The sequence below is a fragment of the Alosa sapidissima genome, chromosome 2 (assembly GCF_018492685.1).
Source record: "Alosa sapidissima isolate fAloSap1 chromosome 2, fAloSap1.pri, whole genome shotgun sequence".
NCBI classification, from domain to species: domain Eukaryota; kingdom Metazoa; phylum Chordata; class Actinopteri; order Clupeiformes; family Clupeidae; genus Alosa; species Alosa sapidissima.
The window spans coordinates 4,371,595-4,386,759 of NC_055958.1; positions in this window are offsets into that span (position 1 = coordinate 4,371,595).

The window sequence follows — 15,165 nt, forward strand, 5'->3', positions numbered from 1 at the left end:
AAAGAATTATGCACAAATTCTACACAAATTCTACATTCTAAAAGACGATTAAAAATTAAGTAAATATAAATTATGTATATTAATCTTACCAAAAAAAACCCTTTATAGATTAAAAAACAAGAATCACAAGTGGTTGACAAAGAACATTAAATTGTGTAGTGCCACAACGGTACACAACAAATGAATTAAAACTTTTCACTGGAGAGTCCAACTCTTTCTCTCTTTGTCTGTTTCTATCAAACCCTTTTTCCCACTTCGCCTCTTTCTCCACGTCACGCACGCCTGTACCCTCATCTCCCCACTTACACACTCACTCATCCTGCCACCCCTCCTTAGCCAAAGCACCAACTGTAACAACAAAAAGAAAAGAAAAAAAAGAGTCACTAACACTGCTCGCGAGGATACCAGACATTTGACCTCAACGCTAACTCGCCCACTACCGAGATGCAAATATTTACCCGGAGTGTTTGGTCCTGTGGCAAGCTGCCATGACAGCCCCCTCCGAATACATACCGCATCGATGGGGTTACGCTATCCCCCACGATGCCGCCATGAGAGCCCCTCCATCACTTATTCCGAGCGGCGCCCCCACAAATGTAACACGGCTCCAGCACCACGCTCTGCTCCATCACGTCATGCGCGCCCTTGCGTAATGGATCACAAAGAAGAGTAGAAAGAGAGAAAGAAAAAGAGATTTTATATGCTGAGGGCAGAGAATTGTAAACCTTTAAGTATTCGTCGCTCAGCAGGAGTCTAACTAGGTGTCTTATTTACGTTGGGCGCACAGAGGCTGTTAAATGTTGGCATTAAATGTTTTCAGTTTGCAAGTGGTGCTTTCACCAAACCTAACAGGGGTGAGAAAACTACAAGGGTCACAAATGAGCAGTGTGGGGACCGCAGCGGTCCAGTGGTTTAGTGCTTCAAATGCATCCACAAACAAAAGTGTCTCAGTGGCAAGCTCTACTACTACAAAGCGCCAAACAAACTGAACACATCAGCGCTGGGCATTTGTTTTGCAGGCAACCCATTTTTCTGGGCCGAACGTGTCCATGTGGCGGCTATGAGATGAGAAGTTGCTGATACTGACATACAGAGAGAGGGAAAGAGAGAAAGAGAGAGAGAGAGAGAGAGAGAGGTGCATTCTGGGCCATTCAGCAGCACTGAGGGCTGTGAAGGATGATGGGTAGCATGGGAGTGGCTCCCTGACGGCTACCACTGGGGCACCAAGCATCACTGCTGAAAGTTTGGCCTCAGGACAGCACATATAGAAGTCCACCAAATGAGATCCCCTGGCCATTGTGCAACACACACACACACACACACACACACACACACACACACACACACACACACAACACACATGCGCACGCTCAAACAAAGATAAAATGAACTCTGATTTGTATGCATGTATTGGTGAAGTATGTATGTCAAGGGTTTTGAAGGTGGTGCTGGTTGATGCAGATGCAGCATTGGGAGAGCGCTGTTATGAAAAGTCAGCATCAGAGTTGCTGCTTGTTGGCTGCATTGCTAAAAAAGTGATTCTCTTAGCAAAACACCTCATAGACATAGAAACACATAATTTATTTCCACACTATATAAGATATATAATACCATCATAGAAGAAAAACATCTCTCTGATAATGTAGGTAAAACATGCTGCAAGTGTCATGCAGGCCACCAAGAGCGTTACTCTTGTGCAAGGAAGTTCGATCTAGTTTTTGAGTAATCTTGCATAAATTTGCCACTCCATGGTCCTGCAAAACAGGAGTAATAGTATCAAGGACAAAACATAACATTCAGCACCCATTTGCTCCAAGGTCATATTTTTGCCATTGGGAATCACAGGACATGAGTGACAGACCTGAAGGCAACACACAGAAATAACAATGTTAACAGTTCTGAACTATATGTGACTAACGAGATATGTTATATAAATATACACTATAAGTGTTTTCAACAACCAAGCAGTGCAAATAAGGATGCCATAATTCCTTATTCCTGAGTCAAATTTTTCCAATCAGTTAACTTAACTGGACATAATTTATCCCATTGCAGCCCCATGGGTAGATAAGTGCACATTTGGCCTACCTGCACGTGACCCGATCTGATAAAGCATCAAGTCCCATCTGATTAGTGGCTCCACTTAAAGAAATGGGAGCACAAAAAATCTACTGTCACAAATCCCTGAAAAAACAACCTACTCCCGACCTAATCGAAGGGGCTCAGTCACGATAACTCCCAGCTGGAACCTGGGTTGGAGAGGGGGAAACAGAAGGTGGCTACTGCACCATGTTGCGTTGATGCAATGTGTCTGCGAGCTTACAAATCCAGGGCTAGAGTGGGGAGGAGAAATCTGCTCTAATCTGATAAAAGGGGATGATTATAGGGCATATTGATAAAAGTTTTTTGCACTGAAACTTTCAGTTGGCTGAATGGATTAGCGTATTGTCCTCTTAACGGACAGGCCTATATGAACAAGCAGGCACGATTGTAAATCCCCCTCGGGTGGAAAGTGACATCCTGACAGAAATACATCAGGCCCGCATGAAAAGGTCATCAAGGTAGATGTGAAGAATAAATCCATGGAGACAACAAAGATACGTTAAAGAAACACAATGTAGGTCTTTTTCCTCCAAATTCCACAATAACAGTAAGGAGAGTCTATGATTGCCAATGCATGATTGGAACACCTGATACTGCACTATGTAACACTGCTGTTGTGGGTACAAGCATGATCTTTTTGTCGATTTAAGAGTACAAATAGGCGAAAACAGGAATTCCAATGTAGCACAGTGGTTCTCAAACTTTTTCTTTCATTCCCCACTTTGATCAAGGGGCCATTTTCGAGCCCCACCTGTCCCTCATCGCTCTAAGAAAGTGGTAGGTCAAGCTTAAAATTGTCAAATGTATTGAAATAATGACAAGTTCTAAATTATCCTCTTCATCAGAGTTAAAAACAGCTGGTGCTGCAGCTATAATAATAAATAAATACATAATGTGCCATTGTAAATTAAACACACATATTTCTGTTTTCCAGCAACATATTAGGAAGCATAGGCCAATATTGTACAGCATTGTACAATATATTCAATGAAATACCAACATGCTGCATTAAATGGATCCATAATCCAGTCATACTGAGCACTGCTGGTTGGGAAATATTTTTGAAATAAACTTTGTTTATTTCAAATGTAGGCCTACTGTTTAATACATGGGATCACAAGAGTGGCTCCCGAATCAGATGTTTCAGCGATTTCACTCAGATTCTCAAAGGCATAATACTGTCGCGATCGAGGCGCCTGTCCCATACAGTACCAAGTTTTTTGGTGAATGCAGTAATCTTATCTGCTAGGTGAGGTAGGTGCTTGTCTTCGCCTTGTAACTGGAGATTTAACTCATTGAGCTTTCCAAATATATTGCTAAGATAGGCCAGCTTTGTCAAGAAATGTTCATTAGTGAACGTGCTTGCAGATTCAAACATGCGTTCTTCCTCCAAGAAGAGGCGACTCGGAGCACAAACACGCGCGACAGCACTTTACCTCGGGAACGCCACCTTGCCTCACTGTGAAACAGTACAGCCTTTTGGTCAGCTCCCATCTCCTCTCAAAGTGCGGAGAATAGACACACTTTTAAGGGCCGGGTCTTGATGAAATTCACCACTCTCACAACCTCGTTCAAAATCTCATTCAGGTCGGGACTAACTAAGCTGCCTTGACACGAGTGCTTCCCTATGAATAACACAGTGCGTCCATTGCGCATCGGGTGCTACCTGGGCCTAGGCTACAGATAAAAAAATTAATTAAAAAAACTCCTGTTTTTCACGTCAGTTCGCGCCCCACCTGGCATGTCTCCGCGACCCACAGTTTGAGAAACGCTGATGTAGCATCACCTGGAAAACACAGAACCAGATTTGTTGCCTTTAGTTTCTCACTGGGCTGTGTGATGAAGGGTGGCCCAAGCTGCTGAAGGAAGCTTGTGCGATCCCTATTTGAAACTCATCTGGAGAACTCTTAAACACTTTGAGGCTAATTGAATGCATGTGTGGCAGTGTGCATGAGTGTCTGTAGGTGCTTGTGTGTGTATGGTTTTATGTGAGTATGTGCGTGTGTGTGTGTGTGTGTGTGTGCGCGCGCATGTGAGAACATGCATGCGTTTATTGAACTGGTTTACATCTGCATGTGTACATATGTGTCCACTGTTGCTGATACTACTGAGCAGAAATGAAGCGTATGCAGAGGTTTGCATTACTTCATGGTAAATATTTGAAGTCAAGATGTTTCCCCTGCTATAATTGGTACCTGTCTCGGCAAGCCAGCTCTTTGAAGCACACGTCTTTTTCCTGTTTCGCAAAAGTGCGCAAAGTGGAAATTTATTTATTGCTCTTCAACCACTTCCTACCACAGCATCTGGACAGGGTGCTGTGTAGAGGCCCCAGCCAATATGGGAGTGAAAATGCAGCGGCATCCTCACCAGTCTGCATCCTGCATATGAAATGAAGCCACAGAACACAACACAACATATGAAACACAATTAGAGGTCATATCAACGCCAGACATTATGTCCAATAGGACAAAAGCCATTGTCACCAATGCACTATGAAAAGTCAAGTTAGAGAAGCATTAACAATATACATATGAGCATTATCAACATGTCAAAAGCCTTTGTGACACAGGGATGAGGGGTAAACTGTCAGGTCATTGGCAGTGTTGCACTGCCAGACACAGGATGCTGTTGATGAAGCAGTCTCACAGTAATTTGAAGCCAGTAATCATGGTCAGAGGTGAAAACCTGCCGCCACTTCAAAGGCGCTGATGAATCACTAAAAGGCTTGGGGTGGGGGAGGGGCGGCGCTTGACCCCCATGATGGCTCCCAGGTCATGTGACGCGGTCGAGAGCATGCTACTGACCACTGGGATGCTATGCTCCATGCTGCCCATCACATGCAACTGACCACTGGGATGCTATGCTCCATGCTGCCCATCACATGCTACTGACCACTGGGATGCTATGCTCCATGCTGCCCATCACCGCTGGTGCTGGTGGGGCCCTGCCGCTCAATGGCTCTTTTCACAAGCCCTCAGGGCGCCTGTGATGCGAGCACCAGGGGAGGAGGCCAGATCACATGGACATACCTCCCTTAAAACTGAATTGTTGTTTGTCCGAGAGAAGGGGGATTTTTTTCTTGATGAAATGGCGCTGTCTTGGAGGCAAAAACATGGCCTCTTTACCTCTCTCTTGTGCAGTCTAGACTTCTTCTCAGTCTAGACTGAAGCTGATATCAACTAAGCAAACTGAAAGTCTGATCTGATTATCTTAATATGATTTCACATATCACTCACAGTCCTCATAATACTTCAAGTGACTTAGTGTATATGTGTGCATTAAATATGATACGGCCTGTTGTTATACATCAAGAAATGACAACAGACTACATAATGATGGATCTTATTGTCCCTCTTTCCTTGCACATCTGGAGTAGAAGCTGTCACACAGAGTGCCATATGTTCTCCAAGGTGGCGTGAGGCATTGTCGCCTGCATTTCCTGGAGCAAACAGGAAGTGGCAGACTGCATTAGGTGTAATAGGAGGAGAGTCACACATGGTCAATGCAGATGTCCCACTCCATGGCAACAGTATACACAAAGTGATAGACTGATTTTGAGAATGAAGGTTAAATGAAGGTAACTCTAGACAAAAGCTACATAACTTCAAAGCAAGCAGGAATTTGTATACAGGTTTTGTGTACACACAGTACACATGGATTGGCATATTTGTAACCATCCAAGAACTTGACGATCCTCAGACTTTCTCAGTGTGTGTGTGAGTGAGTGTGTGTGTATCTTTCTGTGTAATGTGTGTGAGTGCGCGCACATTTGTCTGTATGAGAAAGCCTCTGCTTTTTTCCTGCACCATCTTAACACCAAAAGCTTGGCCACCTTGAGACAGAATTAGGAAAATATGGTGGGTCTGTCTTTGTTATCAAATGAGTTCTGGCAGTGGCTCATAAAAGCGCCAGGGGCCCCCGCAATCCTACTGTCCTCAAAATGTCGCCCCATTCTCCTCCCCCAACAGTGGGCTGAATACACCCAGTGCAAACGCTGCCCTAAAATTCTTTAATAGTCTTATCAGCGTTGTTAGACGACCGAAGCCCCAACAATCCTGAGCTTTGTAAATCATAAATGGTGCCCTTCAAATGTTCTGGAGTGTCTGGACGCATTTAGATACGGTTCCCCATATCCTCGCTCATGCCAAACCTCGAGCCGCGTCAGAAGATTCTGTTAAACTACTGGCAGAGGATCCTTTGGATTTTTGAGTGGGAAGCCGCTCTGCCAAGTGTGGACTTGCCAAGAGGGGCCTCTTTGGCTCACTGCTTCAAGAAGTAAAAAAAGGAAATGTGAGTATAAAGCCTTATATTTGTCTTTTTTTTCAGCAGAATATTGCGTATGCTTTCAATAATATGGTGCAAACTCACTGAACATTCTACACGGAATGACTAAGCCATTTTCTTTTCCATTGCTTAGCATTAGAAGATGCCCACACAATCAGTTCGTACATCAAGAGATCTCACTCCCAAGCTTTGTCACCTATTAAGAAACATCCCATGCGAAAACATCCAATCAGTTATCATCAACACTCAATCAGTGGAAAAAGAGCGACATCAAACTACCAATCAAAGAGCTCCGGCTTTGTTTAATGGGTGAAGTGTGGTCTTTTGATCTCGGGCGGCTTTATTACCTCAGATGTATATCAGATGGAGGGGAAATGGGAGCACCAGGACGAGAACGAGCCCGCCCTGTGCAGGCGGAAGACTCCGGATCAACAGCAAGCGGCGGTGAGCTAGGAGGACTTTCAGCCACCTCTCTGCAGGATCACATAAGTGTGCGGCTAAGATAAATGTTTTTAATGGCAAACATGTGTCCCATATGTAACCTGTTAGAGCAGCTGGGGGGTCCTGGGCGAGTGGAAATCTTGATAACTTCTGATAAGAGACTTAATGGGCTAGACTGATAGTCACAGGAAGACTGCTATGTTTGTGTAATAGCTTACATCAAGACCAAAGCTAGTGCTAGTCAGTGGCAATAAAACAAAATATTTAAATAATGTTATACAATTAAGAATAAATAAATAATATTCTATTTAATAATCTGGTCAAAATAAAATACATGAAATAGGTGAAAATCTAGCCTGTATTAAATAAATGTGAACAAACCAGGCCACATAAAACACTCACTGCTTGCTGCAATATTTAAGGTCTTCCAAGATTGGTTGGCCTATGTGAATACTTTACCAAGACTGTCTCTGAATACATTCAGTAGATTATCTTATTTTTCACTTTACTCATAACATGTCACTCTCTTTACAGGATGGAAAAGTGACTCCATGGCGACTGAACAGCAGTCGTCTATAAGAGGAAGTAACTTCTCGCTGATGGCACCCCATGTCTGTTGTGGGTAATTATGGCCATTGTGCATCTGAGCCTGCTCCAGGCAGTCTAATATGGAAAGGCCTCGAATACACAGAGGCCTTTGAAAAACCACCCTTCTCTTTAGAAATATATTTGAAGGTCCCCCCATTAACTCTTTGACAATTTCACTCTCAGGCCTATCCCCTATGATTCAGTGGTACAAAGACATCCTTCTGTTGTCGTTCTGTTTAATTAGTGAACTTTATATAAGGTACATGCTTTTGAATAAAGCAGTGTTGCGATATACAGTTAATACAGTAAATACCTATTGAAGTCAAAATTGGACCTCTTGAGAAATTGACTTCTTTGGAGCAGAGTGCTTGATTTCTTAATGACTAGAACACTAACACAGTTGGATATACAGTACACTGATTATGAAGCTATGAACAAGGAAAATATAACCACTAAATGAACTAAATGTACGATGCACTAAAATCATGGATCATCATTTCGATGTTCATAGTCATAATTTATATGATATAGAATTGATTTTGGCATAGTTGTTTTTTTATGGCAGTTTATTGTTTGGATTACTGTATTATTTTGGCATAGCGATCACAATGCATTTCTTACTTGTGTTTTTCCAATAAATTAAGTAATTGGAGCAGTAAGCAAGGGGATATTGGACAGGAACAGAAGCTCATAAAAACAATATCACCATGATGGATTAATTCAGAAGTCTGTTGACCTGAAAGCTGTCAATGTACAGTCAAAAAAGAGGATGTGAGTGTGTGCCAAAAAACATTCTGGGTAGCAGCGCTGCATAGGGGGGTGTTTGTGGCATTGCTAGGAGACGGGGCGGTAAAGCCGGAACCCTTCTGTGTGCTCGCCAAACCAAACTGTTCAGCTGAAATTAACAGCCACAATGCACACTTTAAAAATGGGCACTTTGAAATGTCTGACTTTGTCAACATTTCCTGTGGCAGTGTCATGACACGGAGGGGAAGCTTCAGTCCAATTTCGTTTTGGTGTCCTTTGGAAACAGCACATCGCCATGTAAACTCTGAGCACTCTCAATGAGAGTTCTGTTCCACTTTTCACCAGGCAGTTCTCTTTGCCTTTAATCACTTGTTATTTAGTAAAAGCTGACAAAGGAGGGGGGTGCGCAAGGAAAAAAAAAAGAATAAACAACCTGATATGCATTTTCAGCACCATCAGGAAGGACGCTAGCCAAGTTTTAGATCTCCCGCTAAGTCCTCAAGTGGACAAACCTCAGGCAGACTATACAGTAAATCTATTATTAATGAACTGACACCATTGTTTGTTTGATTGCTCGTGATATGAATGTTTTGAAGCACATTTCTGTTTTTTTTTTCCTTTCAAGTTTCAAGAATTTAACATACAACCGACTTGGCCCACGTCTAGACTAATTTATTGGAACATGTCACCACTACAAAAGTGCCATAAAAACATAGTCACATGAAGAGAAAATAAGAACAGCCAGAGGCATTTAACATCACATTAATAAGACACTGGGAGCCTACAGGCTCCTCTGTCAAGATTTAAGATGTTGTTTTTATTCAAAGGCATTTAACAGTGCCTGCGGAACCCGGCTCAGGCCTCAACACAGGGCAGGCATTCATATCAGACAACGTTCAGGGGACCAGTCTTTATTTTCCACAGAGTTCGATTTACATTGACTAAAATGAAACAAACACAAAATTGCGATACTCAGGTACTTATTTGAAAATATGCATGTGTGTATTTATGTCCTTAAACTGAACAGGGAAATTAATGTGCTAATGTGCTAATGGTACATTGCCTGTGTATTTATGTCCTTAAACTGAACAGGGAAATTGATGTGCTAATGTGCTAATGGTACATTGCCTGTGTATTTGTTTGCAGTACTGTTACAGAGGTGATACGATGAGGAGCTATTGTTTGTGTGCAATGACATCACCACAGAACTTAATTTGCCACTTAAATAGTGTGTTCACAACTTATTTCAGACAGTTAACTTTTCTTTAACAAAACCAGGGTGCATTCAATGGGTTTGGCATTTATTCAATCAGCATTGATGCTGATAACCCCTGCTGACCCCATTTAAGTGACCAAAGTGACCAGTACTGGTAATGAGGAGTTTATCATCCACATTCTGTCGCGGCCATTGCCTCCTTATTTTACCTCTGCATTGATCTCAATTCCTATTGTGCCTTCTAGATAGTGCTATCTTTGACTCAATTCTGTAATGTAATGGTCATATTTTCTGTTCTAACAAGAAAAGAACACCCAAATAACTTCTTAAATGAGACTGTTGATATGGATCAAGGCCCTCTCATTATTCTTCATGGGTGGGCACAGACAATCCTATTGAGATGGAATATGAACAATTACATATTCGTAATTGACCGTCGAACCTTCCACCAAAGGTACATTGTAATTCATAAAAAAAGAGCAAACATACCGTTGTTCAAGACTTTTCGTGTCCAAAGGTTTTCAAGGTAAAACAGTCCTGAGCTTCTCCAAATATACAGATGACCTTTCCTCAAGAGTGACTCAAAACTCATTTGAGCCAGAGAACAAAATCTCTTCTAATATGTCTGCAACTTAAAATGTACAGAGACATTAAAGTATTATCATCACCTCAGACATAAATACAAAACAAACTGCCCAGGCTTAAAGCAAGTTGGGTGATGATAGAATAGCACAAGAAAATGGGAAAAACAATGCTATTAAGCATTATTAATAGAATGGCATGAACTGATTTCACCCGCCATGCACATTTGGCAGCTCTGGCAGGAGGTACAAGTGCCTCAAGAGACAAAAACCCTCCAAATGTGGACTGGACATCCTACTAAATTTGAATACGCTTTTGACGAGTGACGATGCGCTTTTGACTGTCATGATAGGGCCCCTAGAGTGCCTTGTCTTCTCAACAGAAAGTCTCTGATATATCAGTGTGAATGCACTTCTTTATTCTGAAATCCAGTTCTTTGTTTTTATTATTGTGAAATTTACAAGGAATAGCACAATACAATGAATACACAATACACAATACACCTGGAAGAACTCTCTTCATGCTGATCTTATACACAATACACAATACACCTGGAAGAACTCTCTTCATGCTGATTTAATACACAATACACAATACACCTGGAAGAACTCTCTTCATGCTGATTTAATACACAATACACAATACACCTGGAAGAACTCTCTTCATGCTGATTTAATACACAATACACAATACACCTGGAAGAACTCATGCTGATTTAATACACAATACACAATACACCTGGAAGAACTCATGCTGATTTAATACACAATACACAATACACCTGGAAGAACTCATGCTGATTTAATACACAATACACAATACACCTGGAAGAACTCATGCTGATTTAATACACAATACACAATACACCTGGAAGAACTCTCTTCATGCTGATTTAATACACAATACACAATACACCTGGAAGAACTCTCTTCATGCTGATTTAATACACAATACACAATACACCTGGAAGAACTCTCTTCATGCTGATCTTACTGGGCCACACATTGTGTTAATTTAATAAAGCACGCTACATCACAATACACACAAGCACTGGTAGGTCAGCGCACAAACTAGAAATGCAATTTCAAGGAATTACCAGTGCATGCAAATGCAGGAAATGTGTAAAATATCAGTTATAGTTACAGATAATGCAAGCGTATAGACATGGTAGACATGGTGGTTGCTATCTTAAAAAAGCAGTTGCTATGCGTGTTGCTAGGGTAATGATGTTGGTTGCTAAGTTCACATTATACTTGTGGTTTATAGGGTGTTGCTAGGGTAATTATAGTGGTTACTATGCTATATAAAGGGGTTGTTCTGCTGGTTGCAAGGATATTCATGTTTGTTGCTAAAGTGGTTGCTCAGTTGACATTGTAGTGGTGGTTGCTAGGTTGTTGCCAGGGTAAATGGGTTGCTAGGGTGTTGCTAGGATAATCATAGTGGTTTGTGCTGCTCTATGACCTCATGGGCCATGACTGATTGCAGAATGTGCTTGTCTGGATGGAGTAATAGATTGATATTGATAGATAGGGGAATGAGTAGACTATCAAAGATGTATTGTATCAGTATTCATAGTTGAATACAATTGACCAATCCCAAGCCCCGACCCTTTTACTATGTCACAATGAGGACTTCGGATGACCTCGGTCAACCTTGGTCAATTTTCTAGTGTTCTGTATGACAATACGCCGGTTATGCGAATGCTATGCTTCTTTTGCGAGTAGCCTAAGTAACTAAATAACTAAAGAGCTCAAAAAGGTTCAAATGCCTGTAGTACTTGTAGAAGTGACATCCGATACCCTGACCATGTCAAATGTTAACCACACATAACTTTGCATTGAGCCTATAGGATAGACTGCTACTTTTCAGTAAAGAAATATTTGTTTGTACAAAAATCTTCCATTTATTTGTGTTCATAAGTACACACAAAAACATAACTAAACCTGATGACAATGAAATGACAATGGACAACATAAGCCTAAGCATAACATGGACAATGGACAACATAAGCCCAAAAAATGACACTTAACCTTGTAGGAACTGAACTCGCGCACTCATGGCACATACGATTGGAAGTCTGACGCGCTAACAAAAAGGGTAGGCTACACCTTACAGGGCTTAAAATTCATTTTTCCAAATGGGGGGGAATTCCCCACTTAGGTTATTCATGTTGGTGGGGATTTACACAATTTGGGGGGAGGGGGGGTCGATTCTGATACCAAGTCAAGAATTGCGATACTTTCGATACTTCTTCGATACTGTTTTAAAAAAAGTGTTTGATTTTGGGGCCCACACCACCCTGATGTCATCAGTAATATATACTGTAGTGGGATCATTCAAAACAGTGGACATCCTAGATTCTGCTTGCCTCTCTCCACACACACACAAACACACACTGAAAATGATGGCTTATGTGATATGTTTCTATTTCATATATTTTTAAATTCATATAGAGTGTATTTATTTAATAATGCATTTTTTAAAGTATAGCATTTTACTAGTAATTACTAGTAGCCAGGGGCGTAGCCAGGATTATTTTATAGGGGGGGCCAGCTGGGTCCAGACTTTACAAAAATATGTGGTGTGTGCCTTACGGAAATAAAGGCCATTTTTTTTTATTTAGCCCTATGAGCCCTACTCTATTTTTGGCCATTCTCACTACCTTTAGTTATAAGCATTTCTCCTGGTCATTGTAAGTGCCATTTACACATGCTATATTTTTTCAGAACAGTCTAGGCTACCCAGATCTGCCACCAATTCATATTAATACTTTGGTTTTGATTTTTAAATAATACAAAGACAAAAAGCGTATTATACCATTCTTATTTTGAAATGTATCTCTGTCAGCTGGACATGACTTTCAAGTCAAGTCAAGTCAAGTCAGTTTTATTTTTAAAGCGCATTTAACATGCACATAGTGCAACCCAAAGCGCTCCAACAAACAAGACACATAACAAGACAAACGAATGCCGGATGGAGCGGCGTAGTCGCCAGCGTGCCCATGACATCAAGACATGACAAATACATTTAAAAAATAACAAATACAAAAAATGCTGGACGGAGCGGCGTAGTCGCCAGCGTACCCGTGACACCAAGACATTCAAGATAGACAACAAAACAAATAAAAAGTGAAAAAAAAAGAAAATATATTTAAAAAGGGGAAAGGTGATGTTAAAATTAGTCCAATTTCCAAACCAGCTGAAAATGTCCAAGGGCAATGATGATCCGTGAAAACTGCACAGAGTGTCTTCACAACCGATATGCCAACAAAGTTCTTTAACGTTAGCAAATGATCAACCCGGTGAATTCACTGGCAGTCTGCAGATCACGTTAACGTTAGGCCTTGTAGACTGCAGTCTGGAGATCACTGGAGGCACAGTCTGAAGTAGTGGGCGATCAGCTCGGAGGCCACGGCAGATCTCCCGCAGAGTAGCCCAGGTCCAGCTGTCCCGAGAGATCCCCTCGACCAGACAGTGAAGTGCAGCACCGCTCATGGATGGATGGAAGGATGTCCGATGCCTAGCTAGGGCAAAAGCTAGCCATAGCAAGCTCCCAATGGACAAACTCAACGACGTTTCAGCTGACTTAGAAGCAGTAAAAAGGACTAAGAATAACACGAAAACTATCAAAAATAATGTAAATAAATAGGGAAAACATTTAACTAGACAAACCAATACAAAAAAATAAACATGACATTACATAAAATTACGAACATTACATAAAAACAAACAAAAACATGATGCCAGACGGAGCGGCGTGTCTCGCCAGCGTCCCCGTAACCTAGCAACCTTTCATGTATGTGTAGGGCAGACTGTCCTGAATCTGGCAATATAAGAACCATGGTGGAGGGGGGCTTTGGGGCTGACAATTTACAGACATGTGGTGTGCGCCTTACAGAAATAAATGCCATTTTTTTTTATTTAGTAATGAAAAATGACCTTTCTGCGCTCCATATCTGTGACACGAACTGATCTTACCTGACTGAACCCGAGTTTGCGTGTTCTGTATGTACACTCTGTGTGTATGATGATTCTAAAACAACTTTTTACTGCATTGTCATGAACAAAGTGAAGGCAAAAAGGTGTTTCTTTGTCGAATAAATTGGGATGCAATGTGAGTCTCGAATTAGATGCCATGCAGAAATTTGCTGGGATCTCAAAACCGGATTATGAACATACTTTGCCATAGAGAAACACATGATAGCGTTGGATTATGAACATGCTTACAAAAACGTGGGGTAAGTCGAGCTATATGAAGTTATTATGTCATTTCGTCTGTTTTTTAACCCAGAAGTATGTACTTGGTATCAAATGATAGCTCTGTGTCTCCTCTTTCATCTGACATGCGTGGCATAGGCCTATTCGATCGGATCACGGGTTCGTGAGTAGGGCCTAATTCAAACGAGAGTAATGGGTGTGCAGCGTTGGTTTTTGTACATGATGTTATTTTGCAGTCACGTTGTCTGTTTTTATAGCCAGGAAGCATCGATATACTTGGTACTTGGTGGTAAATTGATCTAAAGTGCATTTTACTCCGGATAATTCCTTTAACTTTTTTGCAAGTACACTGGTGCTACAGAGGTTAAACGTTTTGTAGCACCAGCGACAAATTCTGTAGCATCGATATAAAACCTCTAAAATCTCTAAAAACAATCACAAGTAGGGCAGTTCATCAATTGTGTTTGGGATCTAGGCCGACTGCAGTTATTTTAAGAGATACATTTTCAAACCAGAACTGTGCATAGGTCATGGTTAAAAACATATCAGAATCTCAGACATAATCACATACAGTAATGCAGCAGGGCTGTACATTAACTTTTTTGCAAGTACACTGGTGTTACAGGGGTTAAAAGTTTTGTAGCACCAGCCACAATTCTCTAGCATCGATATAAAATCTCTAAAAACAATTACAAGTAGGGCAGTTCATCAATTGTGTTTGGGATCCAGGCCTACTGCAATTGGATTGATAAAAGGTCGTGTAGTTGCAAACATCTCACCTGGCTACATTGTGTTAAAGATGAACAAAAGCTTTCAGTATGATGTTATTTGGTTGTTGTGTTTTTGTAAAAACAAAAAAACAATCCCTGACAGTCCATGTAGTTCGACTTTTCAACTGGTAGGCCTATCAGGAAGACAGGTCATGCCATGGATTTTTTGTTAACCATCATGAAAAGACTCATCATTAGGTCGGCTTTAAATGGCATA